This window comes from Globicephala melas, chromosome 15, assembly GCF_963455315.2.
Source record: "Globicephala melas chromosome 15, mGloMel1.2, whole genome shotgun sequence".
In the NCBI taxonomy this organism is placed as follows: Eukaryota; Metazoa; Chordata; class Mammalia; order Artiodactyla; family Delphinidae; genus Globicephala; species Globicephala melas.
Genome location: NC_083328.1, coordinates 50,018,170 through 50,040,426, shown reverse-complemented (window position 1 = coordinate 50,040,426; position 22,257 = coordinate 50,018,170). Strand labels below are relative to the sequence as shown.

General features: G+C 39.9%; 1 pseudogene; it reads left to right on the top strand.

The window, feature by feature from the left end:
• LOC115861517 (thioredoxin-like protein 1 pseudogene) overlaps positions 1-21,948 on the top strand; it is a 43,362-nt pseudogene extending 21,414 nt beyond the window's left edge.
• Positions 21,949-22,257: the final 309 nt, after the last annotated feature.

Here is a 22,257-nt window from a genome sequence, read left to right as displayed (position 1 = left end):
ACAGCCACTATGGAGAACAGTATGGAGGTTCCTTAAAAAACTACAAATAGAACTACCATATGACCCAGCAATCCCACTACTGGGCATATACCCTGAGAAAACCATAATTCAAAAAGAATCATGTACCAAAATGTTCATTGCAGCTGTATTTACAATAGCCAGGAGATGGTAGCAACCTAAGTGTCCATCATCAGATGAATGGATAAAGAAGATGTGGCACATATATACAAAGGAATATTACTCATCATAAAAAGAAATGAAATTGAGTTATTTGTAGTGAGGTGGATGGACCTAGAGTCTGTCATACAGAGTGTAGTAACTCAGAAAGAGAAAGACAAATACCATATGCTAATACATATATATGGAATCTAAGGAAAAAAATGTCATGAAGAACCTAGGGGTAAGTCGGGAATAAAGACACAGACCTACTAGATAATGGACTTGAGGATATGGGGAGGGGGAAGGGTAAGCTGTGACAAAGTGAGAGAGTGGCATGGACATAAATACAGGACAAAATGTAAAATAGATAGCTAGTGGGAAGAAGCCGCATAGCACAGGGAGATCAGCTTGGTGCTTTGTGACCACCTAAAGGGGTGGGTTAGGGAGGGTGGGAGTGAGGGAGACGCAAGAGGGAAGAGATATGGGGACATATGTATATGTATAACTGATTCACTTTGTTATAAAGCAGAAACTAACACACCATTGTAAAGCAATTATACTCCAATAAAGATGTAAAAAAAAAAAAAGAGAAAAGAAAAGAAAAAAAATTCCAGTTTCCGTGGCTGTGTAACATATTGTGTCAAAATGTGGTGGCTTAAACCAACAATATTTATTTTCTTCAAGAATCTGCAGTTTCAACAGTGCCCAAGAGAAACAGCTCATTCAATTGTATTTGTCATTAGCTGGAGCAGCTCAAAGTCGCTTTCTTGTCAATGCCAGCTGTCAGCTGGGATCTCAGTTGAACACCTATATAGGGTCCCTTCACGTAGCCTGAGCTTCCTCACAGCATGGTGGCTGTGTTCCAAGCACCCTGAAAGGAAGTGGAAACATAGTGCCTTTTAAGACCTAGCCTCAAAAGTCACTCAAAATGGCTTTGGTTGCATTCTACTCATCAAGGCTTTCATAGACTGTCCACATTCAAGAGAAGGGAACATGAACTGATGGAGGATGGAAAGTTCTGGAAAAGTATGTGGTCCTGGAAATATTGTTATGGTCATTTTTGAAAAATATAATCCTCCACTCATCCCTACATTCCCACACAGAGAACCTCCTTCTGGGTTGGATCCTTATACAATGTTGCTCAATTCCCAGGAAATTGAAGATAAAATGACACACTTGGTAGGAAACTTTTAAGAGCTTTGTAAAAGAGAACTCAAATACAGGTTTGGCGTATAGCACAATCCTCTTCCAACTAGGCACACATAGAATGCAGGTTGATTTTCTGATTTCCCAGATGATTTTTTTTTTAATGATTCTAGACACAATCATGTCCCAACCCTGCACAGGGAATTCAGACTTTCCTTTGTAAAATGAAGACTAGAGATAAGAAGATCCACAATGCCCTTATCAGCTCTAATATTCTATGGAAACAGGAGAAAAATAGAATGAATTAAGAAAATTTAAAAGCACTATGCTGAGTCCATCAAAGGGAGAAGCTGAGCTGTTGCTTGCTTTATATTTGAAGGCTGTGCATGGTTTTCATGATGGCAATAATAATTTATTGACAAAATGCTTTTATTGAATTGCCTTTACTGAAGAGGCCTTGCATGGTTTTTCACCAACTTGCTACAATTAAAAGCAGCAGTAAACAGAGCCTTTCTATTTAGATTGAAAAGCAACAATTAAGCTTGCTCAGCTATAAATAGGAGGCAGCTTCACATCTACCACCCCAAATGCACACATTAAAGACTCCAGTCCCAGATGCCCCCAATTTATTTCCACAGGACAAACCAATAAATTGTCAAACCCTGACCTGAAAGCTGACAATTTCTTAGAAAATGGAAGTAGGTAAATTATGCATAATTCTAGATAATTACTGGGATGTCCACGAGGCCAGGAAATCAGTACCCGTGCTGGAGATCTAAATTTACAGGCATCTAATTTTTTCATTTTATCATTATCAAACCATGTTTTGCCCTGGGTGGCTGTCAGGGCTGGCTCTCCTTTGCCTGAGAGGCATAGATGAAAATAATGGATTTAAGAGTTAGGGAAAGGAAGATAGAAAATAAAAAGTTCTTTCACAAGATTCCCATTAGTTCGAGTAATTCAGTAAAGAGACCAGAACATGGGCAGAGTTGAATACTTTTTAATAAAAAGAAAACAAAACTGCAAGTGCCACTCATCCCATCTATAAACTATAGATACTGAGTTTTCAGAGATGTGAAGGCATTTGATTCAACCACCTCATTTTCCGCCTCATTTTCCGCCTCATTTTCCGCAGGAGGAAACCAGAGGCTTAGGAAGCCACATGTATTGTCCAAGGTCACAGAACTTGACAGTGGCAGAGCTGGAACACAATAGCTTTCCTGACTGCCACTTCAATGTCCATTGAATGGAAAAAATTGCCCTCCTTTCATTCTTTTCAGTACAAAAGACTAGATTAATGAGACCTAAGTGATAAAAAGTCCAAAGTGTATCATATTTCTTTGAGTGCAAGACAGTTTTCAAAGGCAACAGGATTTTCCCACTTGGAGATACTGGGACTCCTCTGCCTCTGTATCCCCCAGTCTAAGCCAAGAGTTGCCAATTTCCAAAAGCGCCAAAAAAGTGATTTTCCAAAAATCTGTCTTGGGGGAATCACACCTTTTTGAGACTCATGAGTCTTGGTTTTCTGTTTGCACATGCCCTGTGTCTCCCAGTGAGTTACCAACTGCCTATGACTTCCCTCTGATATGTACTAGGTATTCTTTGTTGCCCCCCTCACCTTCTCTAACAAGCTCTGTGCCCTAGCGGACTGACATTTATGGACTCATCAATGATACCCTAGTTCTTTGGCTACTACTGAACTTGGCTATATGGCAGGGGGTGGGGGGAAGGGACACAAACAGGAGACTGGATAGCAAGATGATAAAGAAGCCAAAATTTGTATTCTCCCATCTCACTTCCTGCAGAGTGAAGCAGAGTTGCCCAGCCAAGCCCATCCCAGATTAGCCAAACCCCAGGCAAAGCCCAGACACGTGAATGAGAGTAAATAACTATTGTAGTAAACCACTCACTTTTCAGGGATAACTGTATTATGCAGCAATAGCTGACTAATACAGAATATGACATCTAAAAAGAAGACTTTTAGACAATATGGCCATTCTAAAAACTGAGATAAACATCTGTGAAAGCCAGAAATGGAATTGAACAGAGGAGTAATTGGGATTGAGTTTACAGACTCACTGAACTCCAGATCCAGAAGCCAATGGAGAAATCTGAGTTCCTGTGGGTAACAAGACTAAAAATTTCACAAAGGAAGTAAGAGGCTCACTCTTCAAACTCACTGTTTGAAATCAGAAGCAAGTTTGAGGTTTCCTCATACATTAAAGGGTGCTGAAATAAGCTCTTAAAACCACTGTCTGAGCTACCATTTATATAAAGCAGGGAAGCTGTAAGAAATGAAATCTTTCATCCTGGACTTAGGCTTAACAATCTGCTGACTTGGTTGCTGAATATGTAATGACTCCAATATCAGTGTAGGTTGCTAGCCTTGAACTACGAATATAAGACCTGGTTTTGGAATTACTGTTCTTGGGAGGTGGTGGAAGAAATCAAATATAAATATGCAGGACTGTGAAACAAGGGGTGGAAGAGAGAGAGAAAAAGCGTGCAACCTCTCTGTCTCCATTCAGTAATAAAATTCCAAAACATATGAGAAAATAATGCTAAGAAAGACAGCAACAACTGGAAATAAATTCACTCTAGATGAAATGGAAATAATTGGAGAGATTATTACACACAGATCCTCACTGAAATAACTACTAAAGAATTTTAGGCAGAAGGAGAAAACATCTTGAGAGATAGGTTGGAGTGAAATATAGAAACAATACTTAGTGTAGAATTTGGTGAAATATGTTGATAAGTTTAATTTACTATTGACTCTTTAAAAAAGAATGGTATTTTTCCACATAACTAGATACAATTCAAGTAATGTCAAGGGAAATATAGAAGAGGGAGGTGTTCATTGTGTAATTAAAGCATATTAAGTTCTTGGGTTATTTGGGAGGAGGGTAGAGATACTGAATAACTTAAACTTTGTTATAAAATTTTATACTTAAGTAAATATGTGAAAATTTTGAAACTATCAAACAGAAAGAATAAAAAGTGGAAAAAGAGGCAAATAAAGAGCATGATAAATCTAAAACATAAAATAAGATCATATAACTAAGTATGAATATAGCAGTAATCAAAATAAATATAAAGGAATTCAAGTGGCCTATAGGAACAAGATTATCAGGCCAGATTTTTAAAAATCCAACCATCTGTCGTTTACAATAGACACATCTAAAACATAATTGTCCAGAAATGTTGAAAATAGAAAAAACACAGAAGACAATTACTAACTAAAAGAAAGCTGATATAACAATATTAATGTCAGATATAATTTAATTCAAGCTAAAAAGCATAAAGAAAGACATAACATAGTAATAAAAGGAACAGTAATGAAAGGAACTAACACATAACAGTGTTAGTTTGAATGGCTAACACTATGCCTTGAACTATAAAGAAAGAATACTATCAAAATCACAAGCCAAAATGAAAAACCTACCATCTTATTTAAGGTTTTAAAATACATATATCAAAAACCTGTGGAGCCAACAGAAAATATCAATGTATATTGAAAAGCTCAAAAGTAATAAACCCATTTATAGATGTAGAAACTAAGTTTCTGGGAAGTTAAGTGACCCACCCAAGGTCAAAAAGTTTATATGAGTTAGAACAACAACTATAACTCACATCTTTTAAGGCTAAATCCTATGCCCTTCCAATTTTATAACACTAAAGCCAATAGAATAAACTGCATATGTGCAGAAACTAGATTTTTCCATACCCTTAAAATAAGTGTAAGTGTGGGGCTTCCCTGGTGGCGCAGTGGTTGAGAGTCCGCCTGCCGATGCAGGGGACACGGGTTCGTGTCCCGGTCCGACAGGATCCCACATACCGCGGAGCAGCTGGGCCCATAAGCCATGGCCGTTGATCCTGTGCGTCCGGAGCCTGTGCTCTGCAACGGGAGAGGCCACAACAGTGAGAGGCCTGCATACCGCAAAAAAATAAAATAAAAGAAAAGAATAAGTGTAAGTGTGTAGCATCTCCAATGGTGTTCCACTCAGATTCCCTTCGATCCCTTTGACCTTTTCAGTATGCTTTTCCTTGTCTTCTGTTTTACTTCTAATTGTCCATCTCTATGATGCTCTATGGAGAACCTCCCTGGGGCTATTGTGTTGGCTTGAGAGACAGAAGTTCCTCAAAAGTAGTCCCTATCCAATGATTGACTGGAGTGGAAAAAGGAAAGCCCAGCTCTTTTGCCTTGGAGTTAGGCCGAAATTTGAGGTGTAATTTACATTACCAACCTCTCCTGAAGGTTAAGGCTGAGGCTAGAACTTGGCTTGGCTTCTTTCCTTCCCTGTCCTGCTTTCCACACCCAATTTTTCCCAAGAGAACTTCCTCAATAAATCAAGTTGCATGGGAATTCTCATCTCAAGGTCTGCTTCTTGGAACCCTTTGCTAAAATAAAGACGATACAACTCTGTACAGAAGTATAGGGAGAGTAGAGAGTCATCCTAGGGAAAGACATTTGAGTGGCTCAGAGTTCCTGGTGCTCTGGTCTTTGGGAATTTCCAGTTGGATTTACGCACTGGGAATCTGGCATTGTGAATGTAGTGTCTGCCAAGCTTGAGAAAAATTCTCTTGCAGTTTCAGACTTGAGGTCAATAACAATTGATTGGCCAACTTTCTGTCCCCAACAGTCCCTCTTGGGTCCAATTCTAGATAAGTGATATTCAAATCTGGAGGATTCTTGGCTTACAGCTGTCTCTCCCTCTTTCTCTCCCTCTCCCTCTTGCTTTTAAGACTGGCTCTGAAGATGCAAAAATGGCACCACAGAGGTCTGGACCTTAAGATGCAGGACCACAGGTAGCCATACAAGCAACATCATGGCCTTTCGAGTTGATGTGGCCATTATTTCAGCCCCTATATTTTATCCCATAGCTTTGTTTTCCTTTGCTTTCCAAGTCTGGATCTACAGGTAGGCCCTATGTAGAAATCCAGGTCTTCCCTGTAGCAGGCAAAAATTCCATTACTCACTGTGGCTTAGAATGATATGTATATAATAAAATATTTACCATTTTAGTGCATGCTGTATGCCATTTGACAAATGAAGAAATTGAGGTTTAGAAAAGAAAATTAACTTGCTCAGATTCACAAGGCTACTAAGTAGCTGGGTCTTGCTACCAACAGATGAAGGATTTGGTGAGCCACATATGAGTCCTGAACCTCCATGGAACCTACAAGTCATAGCATTTTCTACCCTGGCTTTGCTGACCCAGGCTCTAGCACTGGGATAGTCTTTGATTTTCTTGCTATGTGCACCAGTTGTACTTTCCAGGTTAGGGCCCTGACATCCATCCTCTGCTGACTCGTTTCTCCCGGGAGCTGACACTTGCTTCTCAAAATGTGTCTTCAATTTCTACCTGCCATTCCCTACGTATATACATAGCAGGAGGATGTGCCCTAAATGCACATCTCTGGGGACTTCCTGTTTCAAAGCCCTGCCCACTTCCTGCCAGGCTTAGCTGTGGCAACTGGGGGCCTAAAACCCTCATTGTGTCTTAGGTCGGATTCCCCAGAAGCAGAGCCCAGGACAGGAAAAATCAGGTGCCCAGGGTATATTGAGGAAGGATGCTTAGGAGAAGCCTCTAAGGGAGGACAGAAGACAGGACAGGGGAAGAAGGCAAGCAACGATGTGTGTTCTGGCAAAATCTAAACTTGGCCTGATCCATGAAAGGCTCTGGAGACACAATCATCCCCTCCTTAAGGCAAGGGGGCTGGCCTTTTGTACCCCTGCATCAGTCAGTCATTGCTATAGGCTTCTCCTGGTGGGGGGTATAGGGGTATAACCTCTTAGGCATCAGTTAAGGGCAATTCTTGGGGAAGGAGGCCTCCGTGAGCCCTTAGCAGCCAACACTGAAAGCAGCCAGGGGCTGGGGGCCCTGCCCATGCAACAGCATCTACTCCATGTGCCTGAGTCCAAGTCGGGCTCTGAACTGACAGGCTGCAGCAGTCAGATCCCTTTCTCTCACCCCACCTCCCTGCTCCTGGACTCCTGCTTCCCACCAGCCCTTATGTCTGGGATCCCCCATGCCAGCTGCTCATCCACAGCTTACTTGATTTTAGTACAGAGTAAACTGCATTGGCGCCCGACACTTTATTAGTGTTCTAAATCTTTGTTTACAGTTACCAAGACTCCCCAGGTGGCAGCAAAAAAGTCAACAAGGAAATAATACTCCACCAGCTGGCGTATTAGCTGGGGATCAAACCACCACAGAGGTAACAGCTGGGTGTGCGCCCACAATCCTCAGGGCATTGCTGGCCCTGAAGGCTCATCTGGAGTTACGCGTTTTAACCCCCTTTCTGAGCCTGCCTCTTTATCCTCCGCGTCTTCCAGTTATTTTGCACCATGAGGAAGCTGAGGTAGTAATGAGCTTTGAAGCTGTTCCACTGCCTTGGACAGCCCATAGCTGTTCGTTTGATCCAGTTGCTTGCTGCTACGTACATCAAACTCTTGGCAAAATCTGTGCCATTACGTCCCATTGTTTCCTTAGTCTAAAACTCACATCTTCTGATGCTAAATCCTATGTGTTTCTTGTTGTATGAAATGAACACTTTAAGGGAGCCCTGAAGAAAAACTCTCCAGCTCTTCTTATCCGAGACTGAAGAAATTAGGATGAGTCCAAAGGAAGTCATTCAGAGGAGCCAAGAGAAATATACTAAACACTGCTGCTATTGCTTCATGCTTCCTGGTTTGATTCCCTGGACCACATGCATGTGACCCATGGGTGGGCTAGAGACACCATGAGGGTGGCAACAGGCTTGGGCTTTAGAGCCTGTGCCTGAATTCTGTCTCCAGAAAATCAGAGCTGCGTGACTTGGGGCAAGTGACTTAAAATCTTCATGCATCGGATTTCTTCTCCATAAAATAATAGTACCTATTATTTCAGGGCTGTGAGGATGATATTTGAAAATATATGTTAGACACTCAGCCTCGAGGCTGTGTCTAGATTTGGTGGGGCCTGAAGTTTATTTAAATATACCCTCCCACAAATAAAAAAAAAATTAAAACATTTTGCATTTGCAGATTTTATGAAAACACTTAAATATGTGAACATGCTAAGGCCCTTTTCAAGGCCTTGGGAAAGCTCCATGTATGTGAGAGGTCCCAAGCTTAAACTTTATTAGCTTCATATTAAATCTGCTTTTCTTAACAGTCTGTGCTCACTAAATATTAGCTATCAGGGATCTGGTGTGGGAAAGAGGGGCCTCAGCTTCTTATACATGTGTTCTTAATTAGACTCCATGCCTCTTGGGAGTGAGCCAAAGACCCAAAAATACGGTCTGGTGATCTGGGGGGAGTTTAGGAGAATGTATTGTGTCTGGGTGGGACAGTACCTTGTGAAAGGGATGTGACCAACTGTATTACTTAGGATAAGTAATGTTAGCTGCTATAAAAAACAGCCCCTATAATTTCAGTAGCCCCAAAATACAAAAATATATTTCTAATTCATATAAAGTCCACTGGATTCTCCTGGTTGGTGAGACCCAGACTCCTTCATCTCATGAGTCCCCATCTTAGTTCTTAGAATCCTCTCCATCTAGCTGATAGATAGGGAAAAAAATAAAGTGGAAGATAGCTCATGGGAAATCTTCATGGGCCACATTCTACTAGATAGAATTCAGACACATGGCCACAAGTAACTGTAGAGGAATCTGGGAAATGTGGTCTAGCTGTGTAACCAGGAAGAAAGGGAAACAGATTTGGTGAGCCAGTTTAATATCTGCCAAAACAACTTTCCTTTAAGTTTGACTAAGGACCACAAGGTGGGGCTGAAGTAAATTTTACTTGAGTCCAATAACAGGCAGACTTTTGTCTCTAGACTGAGTAGACAAGAACTATGAGAAACACAAGAGATAAAAGGGAATCAATCATAAGAGGCAGGCCTATGGCTTCAAAGGTTAGTATGTCTTTTGTTGACCTTGTACTGATGCTACTGGAAGCCTTACTCCATGGGAAGGTCAAGAGGGAACCTCTCCACTTCCAGGATGTCCAAGAAGAACAGGGGTCTGTGGAAGTACAGGAAGAAGACCCTGGGCCAGACCATGTACCAGCCAGAGATAGGAGCAAAGAGTGGGAAGTAGTCCCCATTCCTGAGAGGCAGAAAGCAATTCGTGCTCAAAGAAAAGTTCACAGTTTTGGAGAATAGACTAGAATATCAGAGAGGAAGCATAAGACATTATATTTCTGAAAGGGAAGATGGCAAAAAACACATTGGAAAAAGAGTCAACTCTACCCTTTGGCCATAGCGTCCAAAAGAGAAGAGAAATCTGAAAGCATTCCACATAACACGGAGAGCAGCAAGCAAGACTTACTATGGATTCATAGTCTCCATCATCCGAGTCTACTCAACAGTTTCCTCCTGCAGAATCACAAAGCCCTGCAGTGACCTCACGAGCCAAGAGTGAGAACAGTCAGCATCACGGTGCAGGTAGGGGTATTACTTAAATGATGTTGGGATTTCTCCTTATCATGGGACCCTGAGGGACCATGGACACTTGAGGACTTTGGGTTATTCTCATCTGGCTACCGCAGAACAGAAAGCATTGGATTGGTAATTTTCCTTTTCTTCTTTATAAAAATTTAACTCTATTCTGATGTGCTGTGGCTAAAGCTTATAAAGAATCCAGTCTTCTAGTACATTTCCAGGATGGCAGCTTAAGCAAAGAAGGAAGCAATCACTTTCTACCTTCACCCCATAGAATAAGGTCACCTGACCCTCAATTCTGAAAGCCGGTGGACTCCAAAGTTAAACTTGTCAGAGCCTTCCTGCTTCAAGGTCTTCACATTTCTTCTCAGCAGCTGCTGGACCTCATCAGTCAGCTCAGTTTTACCTACATCTCAAGGGTTGATTTTTACCTATATAGGAAGAATTTACCCAGCTTTCATGGTATCAATTTTTCCTCAATGCTCTGCCTCTGAGCTGTACATAATCTTGTTTAAATATCTAGATCATTTCCTTCCAAATAGAAATTCTTTCCAAATTTCTTTCCCCTATCAGGTGGCTCAACACAAACTAGGTAAGTACTATGACCAGTCACCCTGCTCCTTGTACCGCTCTGTTTTGGCCTGTCCCACTGGATCTCTTGCTTAGTCCCATGCTGTCTTCTCTGCCTGGAACCATCTTCCCATAGAGCCTTGCATGCCTCATTACTGCTCATTGGTCAGGGCCAGCTTAAATATCAACTCCTTAAAAACCCTCCTGTGATTAATTTATCTAAAACATGACCTATCTCTGTCATTCTCTTCCACCTTATTCTGAAATTGTATAATTTATTTTAATTTTTTAATTTATTTTAATTATATTTTTTATTAGTCATCCATTTTATACACATCAGTGTATACACGTCAATCCCAATCTCCCAATTCATCACACCACCATCCCCACCCCCCTGCTGCTTTCCCCCCTTTGTGTCCATTAGAGAACGTTTATTCTCTACCTCTGTGTCTCAATTTCTGCCCTGCAAACCGGTTCATCTATACCATTTTTCTACGTTCCACATATATGCGTTAATATACGATATTTGTTTTTCTCTTTCTGACTTACTTCACTCTGTATGACAGTCTCTAGATCCATCCACATCTCTACAAATGACCCAGTTTCATTCCTTTTTATGTCTGAGTAATATTCCATTGTATATATGTACCACATCTTCTTTATCCATTCATCTGTTGGTGGGCATTTAGGTTGCTTCCATGACCTATTGTAAATAGTGCTGCAATGCACATTGGGGTGCATGTGTCTTTTTGAATTATGGTTTTCTCTGGGTATATGCCCAGTAGTGGGATTGCTGGATCATATGGTAATTCTATTTTTAGTTTTTCAAGGAACCTCCATAGTGGCTGTATCAATTTACATTCCCACCAACAGTGCAAGAGAGTTCCTTTTCTTCACACCCACTCCAGCATTTGTTGTTTGTAGATTTTCTGATGATGCCCATTCTAACTGGTGTGAGGTGACACCTCATTGTAGTTTTGATTTGCATTTCTCTAATAATTAGAGATGTTGAGCAGCTTTTCATGTGCTTCTTGACCATTTGTATGTCTTCTTTGGAGAAATGTCTATTTAGGTCTTCTGCCCATTTTTGGATTGGGTTGTTTGTTTTTGTAATATTGCGCCGCATGAGCTGTTTATATATTTTTGACATTAATCCCTTGTCCGTTGATTCGTTTGCAAATATTTTCTCCCATTCTGAGGGTTGTCTTTTCATCTTGTTTATGGTTTCCTTTGCTGTACAAAAGCCTTTAAGTTTCATTAGGTCCCATTTGTTTATTTTTGTTTTTATTTCCATTACTCTAGGAGGTGGGTCAAAAAAGATCTTGTTGTGATTTATGTCAAAGAGTGCTCTTCCTATGTTTTCCTCTAAGAGTTTTATAGTGTCCTGTCTTACATTTAGGTCTCTAATCCATTTTGAGTTTATTTTTGTGTATGGTGTTAGAGAGTGTTCTAATTTCAATCTTTTACATGTAGCTGTCCAGTTTTCCCAACACTGCTTATTGAAGAGACTGTCTTTTCTCCATTGTATATCCTTGCCTCCTTTGTCATAGATTAGTTGACCATAGGTATGTGGTTTTATCTCTGGGCTTTCTATTTGTTCCATTGACCTATATTTCTGTTTTTGTGCCAGTACCATATCATCTTGAATACTGTAGCTTTGTAGTATAGTCTGAAGTCAGGGAGTCTGTTTCCTCCAGCTCCACTTTTTTCCCTCAAGACTGCTTTGGTTATTGGGGGTCTTTTTTGTCTCCATACAAGATTTAAGATGCCATTAGTAATTTGATAGGGATCACATTGAATCTGTAGATTGCTTTGGGTAGTATAGCCATTTTCACAATATTGATTCTTCCAATCCAAAAACATGGTATATCTCTCCATCTGTTGGTGTTATTTTTAATTTCTTTCATCAGTATCTTATAGTTTTCTGCATACAGGTCTTCTGTCTCCCTAGGTAGGTTTATTCCGAGGTATTTTATTCTTTTTGTTACAGTGGTAAATGGGAGTGTTTCCTTAATTTCTCTTTCAGATTTTTCATCATTAGTATATAGGAATGCAAGAGATTTCTGTGCATTAATTTTGTATCCTGCAACTTTACCAAATTCATTGATTTGCTCTAGTAGTTTTCTGGTGGCATCTTCAGGATTCTCTATGTATAGTATCATGTCATCTGCAAACAGTGACAATTTTACTTCTTCTTTTCCAATTTGTATTCCTTTTATTTCTTTTGCTTCTCTGATTGTCATGGCTAGGACTTCCATAACTATGCTGAATAATAGTGGTGAGAGTGGATATCCTTGTCTTGTTCCTGATCTTAGAGAAAATGCTTTCAGTTTTTCACCATTGAGAATGATGTTTGCTGTGGGTTTGTTGTATATGGCCTTTATTATCTTGAGGTAGGTTCCCTCTATGCCCACTTTCTGGATAGTTTTTAGCATAAATGATGTTGAATTTTGTCAAAAGCTTTTTCTGCACCTATTGAGATGACCATATGGTTTTTATGTTTCAATTTGTTAATATGGTGCATCACATTGATTGATTTGCATATACTGAAGATTCCTTGCATCCCTGGGATAAATCTCACTTGATCATGATCATGGTGTATGATCCTTTTAATGTGTTGTTGGATTCTGTTTGCTAGTATTTTGTTGAGGATTTTTGCATCTGTATTCATCAGTGATATTGGTCTGTAATTTTCTTTTTTTGTAGTATCTTTGTCTGGTTTGGCTATCAGGGTGATGGTGGCTTCATAGAATGAGTTTGGGAGTGTTCCTTCCTCTGCAATTTTTTGGAAGAGTTTGAGAAGGATGGATGTTAGCTCTTCTCTAAACGTTTGATAGAATTCACCTGTGAAGCCATCTGGTCCTGGACTTTTGTTTGTTGGAAGATTTTTCATCACAGTTTCAATTTCATTACTTGTGATTGGTCTGTTCATATTTTCTATTTCTTCCTGGTTCAGTCTTGGAAGGTTATACTTTTCTAAGAATTTGTCCATTTCTTCCAGGTTGTCCATTTTATTGGCCTAGAGTTGCTTGTAGTAGTCTCTTAGGATGCTTTCTATTTCTGTGGTGTCTGTCGTAACTTCTCCTTTTCATTTCTAATTTTATTGATTTGAGTCCTCTCCCTCTTTTTCTTGATGAGTCTGACTAATGGTTTATCAATTTTGTTGATCTTCTCAAAGAACCAGCTTTTAGTTTTATTGATCTTTGCTATTGTTCTCTTTGTTTGTATTTCATTTATTTCTGCTCTGATTTTATGATTTCTTTCCTTCTGCTAACTTTGGGTTTTGCTTGTTCTTCTTTCTCTAGTTCTCTTAGGTGCAAGGTTAAATTGTTTATTTGAGATTTTTCTTGTTTCTTGAGGTAGGCTTTTATAGCTATAAACTTCCCTCTTAGAACTGCTTTTGCTGCATCCCATAGGTTTTGGATTGTCGTGTTTTCATTGTCATTTGTCTCTAGGTATTTTTTAATTTCCTCTTTGATGTCTTCAGTGATCTCTTGGTTATTTAGTAACGTATTGTTTAGCTTCCATGTGTTTGTGGTTTTTAAGTTTTTTTCCCCTGTATTCATTTCTAATCTCATAGCATTGTGGTCAGAAAAGATGTTTGATATGATTTCAATTTTCTTACATTTACTGAGGCTTGATTTGTGATCCAGTATGTGATCTATCCTGAAGAATGTTCTGTGCACACTTCAGAAGAAAGTGTAATCTGCTGTTTTTGGATGGAATGTCCTGTAAATATCAATTAAATCTATCTGATCTATTGTGTCTTTTAAAGCTTGTGCTTCCTTATTAATTTTCTGTTTGGTGTATGTGTCCATTGGTGTAGGTGAGGTGTTAAATTTCCCCACTATTATTGTGTTACTGTCAATTTTCTCTTTTATAACTGTTAGCAGTTACCTTATGTATTGGGGTGCTCCTATGTTGGGTGCATATACATTTATAATTGTTAAATCTTCTTTTTGGATTGATACCTTCATAATTATGTAGTGTTCTTCCTTGTCTCTTGTAACGTTCTATATTTTAAAGTCTATTTTATCTGATATGAATATCGCTACTCCAGCTTTCTTTTGATTTCCATTTGCATGGAATATCTTTTTCCATCCCCTTACTTTCAGTCTGTATGTGTCCCCAGGTCTGAAGTGGGGCTCTTGTAGACAGCATTTATATGGGTCTTCTTTTTGTATCCATTCAGCAAGCCTGTGTCTTTTGGTTGGAGCATTTAATCCATTTACGTTTAAGGTAATTATTGATATGTATGCTCCCACGAACATTTTCTTAATTGTTTTGGGTTTGTTTTTGTAGGTCCTTTTCTTCTCTTGTGTTTCCCACTTAGAGAAGTTCCTTTAGCATTTGCTGTAGAGCTGGTTTGGTGGTACTGAATTCTCATAGCTTTTGCTAGTCTGTAAAGCTTTTGATTCCTCCATCAAATCTGAATGATATCCTTGCCATGTAGAGTAATCTTGGTGTAGTTTCTTCCCTTTCGTCACTTTAAGTATGTCATGCCACTCCCTTCTGGCTTGTAGAGTTTCTGCTGAGAAATCAGCTGTTAACCTTATGGGAGTTCCCTTGTATGTTATTCGTTGTTTTCCCCTTGCTTCTTTTAATAATTTTCCTTTGTCTTTAATTTTTGCCAATTTGATTACTATGTGTCTTGGCATGTTTCTCCTTTGGTTTATCCTGTATGGACTCTCTGTACTTCCTGGACTTGGGTGGTTATTTCCTTTCCCATGTTAGGAAAGTTTTAGACTATAATCTCTTCAAGTATTTTCTTGGGTCCTTTCTCTCTCTCTTCTCCTTCTGGGACCCCTATAATGTGAATGTTGTTGCATTTAATGTTGTCCCAGAGGTCTCTTAGGCTGTCTTCATTTCTTTTCATGCTTTTTTCTTTATTCTGTTCTGCAGCAGTGAATTCCACCATTCTGTCTTCCAGGTCACTTATCCGTTCTTCTGCCTCAGTTATTCCGCTATTGATTCCTTTTAGTGTATTTTTCATTTCAGTTATTGTATTGTTCATCTCTATTTCCTTTTTCTTCATTCTTCTATGTCTTTATTAAACATTTCTTTCATCTTCTCGATTTTTGCCTCCATTCTTTTTCCGAGGTCCTGGATCATCTTCACTATCATTATAGATTTTTTTTTTTTTTTGCACTCATTACTATTTGTATCCCCAGCCAGAACACAAAATTCACAAGAGGAGTCACTCTGTCTTGTTTTCCATGATAACCCTAGGACCTCTGGGAACTTAATAAATATTTGTTGATTGAATGGGTTCCATACTCCACCTGCCCATTGATTTTTTTTCACCAGCAACAGCATCATGGTCTTTTCCCTTCAGCATTAGCCACAAGTTAATAAATCCAGCTCTGTTCCCCAAAACAAAATTTTGTGTTGATAGGGAATGATATGCATGCACTTTGAACCAATATTTGTGATTTTCTATCTTGGAGAAAGTTAACTAATAGCTCAGCCTTACAGAAAACATCTTCTATTATATCAGCCACATCTGGGGTTCTCCATACTTTTCCTAGAGAATATGTATAGGACTGGGGAAAGAAGAGGAGCATCATTCAACTACAAAGCTTAGAAAACTCTCTTTTCATCTCCCTCTTGGCTCTACAGTAGTTATGATTAATGTATAGAATTCCCCCCTCCCACGGCTGCTCTTCTAGAAAGACATGGTACCAAACTGTAAGTTTCATACATCAAAATTATGACTGGCTTATTCATTTCTGTAAAACAAGTATGTAGAACAGTCCCTGGCATGTGGTTGGTGCTCAGAAAATGCAAATTGAATACCTATTGAATGGCCAGGTTTATAAACATTTGCCTGTTAACTGGACAGAGTCTTGGCCCTTGAGAAGAAAGGAGTTGGCCATAGCATCCCAGAGTTAGCACTGCCAGAGTCACTAGGAAGAGAATGGATTTTGCAGACCCGAATGTTAGCACATTAAGGAGCAGAAGGCTGGAGATCATCTTTGCTTTGGTTTAATAATTTTATCTAGACCTCTTTATTCAGGAGAACTTAGCTCCCAGTAAGAGGTCAATTCTATAATGAGAAGTTATGTTCTTCCTTTATTTTTGAGACATTTGTTTTGTTTTGTTTTTTTGCGGTACGCGGGCCTCTCACTGCTGTGGCCTGTCCCGTTGCGGAGCACAGGCTCTGAACGCGCAAGCTCAGCGGCCATGGCTCACGGGCCCAGCCACTTCGCAGCATGTGGGATCTTCCCGGAGCGGGGCACAAACCCGTATCCCCTGCATCGGCAGGCGGACTCTCAACCACTGTGCCACCAGGGAAGCCCCCTAATTTTGAGACATTTAAGATCCAATAAAAGGGGTTAGGACTGACTTGGGGTCAGAAATTAAAAGGAAGACAAAACATTTGCATGTTTTGACAATAGCTTCACACTTTCACCTGTGCAATCTTTTCTTAAACACTCTTGCAATTCACTGAGAATCAGGATTCCATAATCCAGCCTGAAATGGTTTCCTCTGGAGGCTCATGTATATGCATTCCTTTCTTACTTTCTCCCTGACTTCTGATTTTGCTTACATGCTTAGTAATCACCCCAAGGACGAGGAGGACACAGAGAGCAGAGTGTTGAGCATCGATTCAGTCAGCAGTTTGTGTATTTTCCTTCTTATCCTGGATGTGAAGCCCCATTCTAAAATTTGCAATTAAAACGAGAGCCTACCTTAAAGATAACATTGTATTTTCCCCCCAATGGTCAAACTCTGCATAATAACATCAAATTGTATTCACTGTCTCTCAAGAGTGGCTCACTGCTTTTAATCAGTAAGTGAAAAAGAGAATGTTTTTCTTGGTTCTAGCTGTATTCCATTGCAAAAGCTCAAACTGCACTAGGGTGAAGATTGCAGTATTTCTGCAAGGGTTAGAAGGGATCCCAACTATCCAAAATAGGTCAATATGTCCAGACCGCTGCACTTAATGTGGTGTCTAAGCCTCTTTTTTGGCTCACAGTTGTTTAAGAAGCCATTTTTCTTGGTATGTCCTGATAATCACACCTCATTTCTGCCAAGGGCAGGACTGAATTAGAATAGCATGACCAAGGATAAACTCTAAAACATGATTTTATGTTGACCCCCTGCCCTCCCCAGGAGATATGATGGTTTAAGAGGGCTATGCATCCTTTGACACTCTCCCACTAAGGGGTAGGGTCTGTGTTCACACCCCTTGAAATCGGGTGGGCTTTGTCATTGCCTCAACCTAAGGAGTGCAACAGAAGTAACACTGAGGCTGCCATGTGCTGAAGGTACCAGGTGGAGAGGCCACTGAGAGAGAAGAGAGATGGCCAATGAGCCCCAGCTGTTCCAGCCCCAGCTATTCCATCTTCCCAGGTCACGGAATGCCATGCATGTGAACATAGAAAACTTCAAGATGACTCTAGCTCTAGTTGCTTTCTGACTGTAACCACCGAGAGCTGGGAGCCAGATGTGCCCAGAGGAGCCTGGCTGACCCCAGAACCATGAGAGACACTAATAAATGATTATTGTCTTAAGACCCTATGTTTTGAGGTTGTTGGTTACATTGCAGTAAATAACTAGAAGAGGAGGCATCACTCATAATGTGATGTAGAACTGAACCCAGATGATTCTCCTGCCCCCACTAGATACAAGGCTGTGGTAGGCGGCACTGATGTGGGCACACAGAGACAAAGCAATGCCACACGGGACGTTGGAGCTGGTAGCTGTCTGCAGGCTATGATTTGATAAAGAATCAATGGAACCTCCCCAAGGGCACTACTCTGGCCCCTGACCGTAGTAACTGCTTCGATAGGATTTGCATCCTAGCAAACGTGCAGAATGCTAGAGATCCCCACGTACAAGGAGTTTCAAACTAGGAGCACTTGGGGTTTCGAGAAGGGACTGTCAAGGAGGTAGGGTGCAGAGCAAGCCTAGTGGGAACAACCTTTTCCTTTTCTCTGTTCTCAGGGTCAGGGCTTCTTTCCAGCCTCAGGGGTGGGACATGTGACTCCAGTGACCAATCAGTGCAACACATTCCTCTGGCCATTATGATTGCTGTAGGCTTGGACATGAGGTCTAGGCCAGCCAATCAAAGTGAACATCAGGACCTTCACAGGGAATTCTGGGGGAAAGATGTTTACTCTTCTTCACTAGTTTGGACATTAAAAGGATGTTACTCTGAGAGCTTCCAGTGGTCACCCTGTGATGAGGAGGCAAGGATCCTGGGAATGGAGTAGAAGGAGGGAAAGCAGAGGAGAGAGGAGGCAGACAAACTGATCTTGATATCTTTGTTTGTACCTCTGTATCCAGCTATGCTTGAAGCTGGACCTTCCTAGGTTATTTTGTAATTTGAGCCCATAAATTTATTTTGCTTGTTGACTTAAGCAACTAGAATCAAAAGAATATCAATGAATACATATATGCTTAGCTTCTTTAGAAGTTTATGTCTAGGAAAAGTTATTTCTGCTGCTGAAAATGTGTTTAGAAATAGCTGATATTAGTCCATTTGATTTAGTCCTTTTTGTTTTGCAAAAGGAAAGGAATAAAGTCAAATTAGTACCCTGGTCACCTGACATAATCCCATGTAATAATAATGATGATAAAGATGATGATGATGATACTAACATTCACTGAGCCCTAATCCTGGGCAAGACAATGTTCTAAATGCTATGGATATATTAGCTCATTTAATCATCTCAATAATATTATAGGATACTCCATGATTATGCCCATATACAAATAATGGACTTGAAACACAGAGAAGATAAGTAACATTCCTCAGATCACACAGCAGTAGTGGTGAAGCTCAGATTGAACCCAGCTCATTCTCTTAGCTGTACCCTGGTGCTGTCTCTGACAAGGTAAAGTGATTTTTGAACAACCCCTGGGTTCTGGGTCCTTTGTCTTTTCACAGTGCCTCCATTCTTAAAGCATGGAACCCAGAAGGCCCATGTTAAATATAAGTGGGAGAGTTTCCATCACTGTGGATTTGCCTCCATCATCTCTTCTTATTCCAGCAACAAAGTACCTGCCTTACCCATGTCAGCTTGGGTCTGACACATTTCCCAGAGGTGAGAAAATGCAGAGATCAAAGAGAAAACTTTTAACGTAAGTTGTCAGCTTGTTTCTGCTGCCAAAAATTCTCATGTTTAAAAGTATGGCACAATACTTTATTCTTCAATCTAAAAAAATTAAATTGTACCTGACTCTCAGTCCTCTTTTCACTTGGGTTGAGGAAGATTCAGTCTCAGTGAGTATGAAGAGTCTTTGCTCCCACGCCCCCAGTTCCCAGAAGGGTCCAAGAAGTTGTGTGCAGCATAGAATTTGAGGGGCTCCCCCCCATGGTGTTTGGACCCTGTATGCTCCTTGTTCAGATGTGCATAGTCCTTGGAGGGAAGGTGGCTCTGACAGACACCTCATTGTCTGTTACTCTTGGGTGCAGGGTACTTTGTGAGACTGGTTTCCCAGAGGCTGGGGCCAAGCTTCCCTCATGGGCCTCACATCCATTTAATTCTAAGGAGATGCTAGGGTGCCAGATCGGAAGCCACCATCCCTTTCTTTGTCTCCGCTAATCTTCATCTCTCTGCTTTTACTATTTCTACCTTCCCTTGGATGAAGAACACAAGCACCCTCACTGCCCCCACTCTGTTCTTTGTAGCACTTTTCACATTGCATGGGTTTCAGCCTAAATTAAAATGGGCTTTTTAAAGAATTGTAGAGCTTTTAACCATTCAAGCATCATTTATTTTACTTTTCCCTTAAATACATTTTGAAAAATCTCTTAGAAGTCCAGTCAGTTTAGGGGTTAGTTAGTGTATATTTTAATTGATCATTCAATTTCAAATAAATATGGAGGAAATTGTAACCCTCTTCAACAGCTCAACGACAATTTAAGGAGAATGAGAACCTGACTGAAACAATTAGGAACTTAGAAACCAGACTCAGATGTGGTCAGACGTGGTCAAAGAAAACAAGCCCAGGAATTTTTAAATCCTGTCTTATTTTGCTTATAAGAAAAACGTTAAAACCACAAAATTAAAAGAGATATTGCCCTAAATTTGAAATGATTTAATAAACAAATTGGATGCAATTATTATAGTTGGCATTGAGAAATATTGATAACTAAAATTTTATCTTTTGAAAAATAAAAATGATCGTTCTCACCTAGCCTATAGGCTAGAAGCTGGGAAAGAAAACATTTCAATAGCCTGTCCTCTGTTACATATGTTGATCAACCCATGTAATCAAATTCCTGATCAGATGGGCCATCTGCAGACACCCCAAGAAGGAGAGTTTTCTATCAGCCCCATTTTATTTACTCCCTTTTTGGATTTGTGGACTTTACTGAATTTTGTGGTAGGTGAATAATAGCCTAATAAAACTATCCCAAAACCTATTCCAAAAATTAATATATATGTATGTTTATATATATACATATATATATACACACTATAATGTTATAAAATATATATAAAAAACTATATATAATTTTAAATGTATAACACATTATAATCAATATAGTGTGTATTATATATCTCATACGTATAATGTGTTGTTAGTTGTATCTTACATTATATATTGTATAAATGCATCTATGATTACATCATATAAAATTATAGGCCTTCTCTTCCCTCATCTTTCCTCTCCCCCTCCCATCCCGCCCCCTCTGCTGCTCCGCTCTCTGGCCTGACTCGGCACTGGAGGACCCTGGAGAAGACGCCAGGGTCACCACCTCCTTTGTCCAGGCCTAGGTCTTCCTGAGCCTCCCCCCTTCCTCTCCAGGGCCTTCTTCTCCTTCAGTTTTGAAGCCAGTGGTGTTGTGGCCACCCTGCCAGGCTCTCTGAGAGTGGTGGGTGTGAAACGGGTCAGGAGTGACCTGGATTTCCAGACTCACCATGGTCAAATTCACCATGCGAGGGTGTGGACCGTGTTTAAGGATTGCCCCAGCATTCAGCTCTATGTGTAATAAGTATCCACAAGCAGTTTCCTTGGAAGTAGGTGTACATCAGTGTCAGGGAACAGCTGCCACCAACAATATGTCAGCAATACCTACCTTTTTGTTTTTTTGAAACAAAGTGAGAGTTGATCAGTATCAAGGAGCAGATGCTGTGGGACTAGAAGAAAAAACCAAGCAGCACTTAGAAAACAGCCCTGGAAGCAATGAGGACACAGATATTCCAAAAGGCTATATGGATTTTATGCTTTTTTATTAACAAATCTGGCTGTGAATGTCTTAATGAAAGTGAGGAGCATGGATTTGACAACTGTTTATGAAAAGACATGACCTTCTTGGAATCTGATTGGGATGGACAGCTGCTTATTACTGTAGTCTTCAATCAGCCTGTTAAGCTTTATTCAATGAAATTTCAAGGTCCAGATAATGGTCAGGGTCCGAAATACGTAAAAATTTCTATCAATTTACCCCTATCTATGGATTTTGAAGAGGCAGAAAGAAGTGAACCAATTCCAGCTCTGGAACTCTCAGAGGATGGTATTAAAGAAGATGGTATTGTCCCACTTCATATGTTAAGTTTCAGAATGTTAACAGCATAACTATATTTATTTAGTCCAATCAAGTGAAGAAGAAACAACTAGAATTTCATATTTTACTTTTATTGGAACTCCAGTCCAGGCAGCAAACATGAATGATTTCAAATGAGTAGTTTGCAAAAAAGGAGAAAGTCACTAAGGTACAAAAGACACTGGAAGACCATATTGCAATCAGATCTACAGCTCTTGGATAATTGCTTGATTCTCGCCAGAGACCTTCTTTTTTTTTTTAATTTAATTAAAAAAATATGTAATTGATTTACAATGTTGTGTTAATTTCAGGTATACAGCACAGTGAATCAGTTATACATATATATATATATATATATACACTCTTTTAGATTATTTTCTCATATAGGCCATTACAAAGTATTGAGTAGAGTTCCCTGTGCTATACAGTAGATCCTTATTGATTATT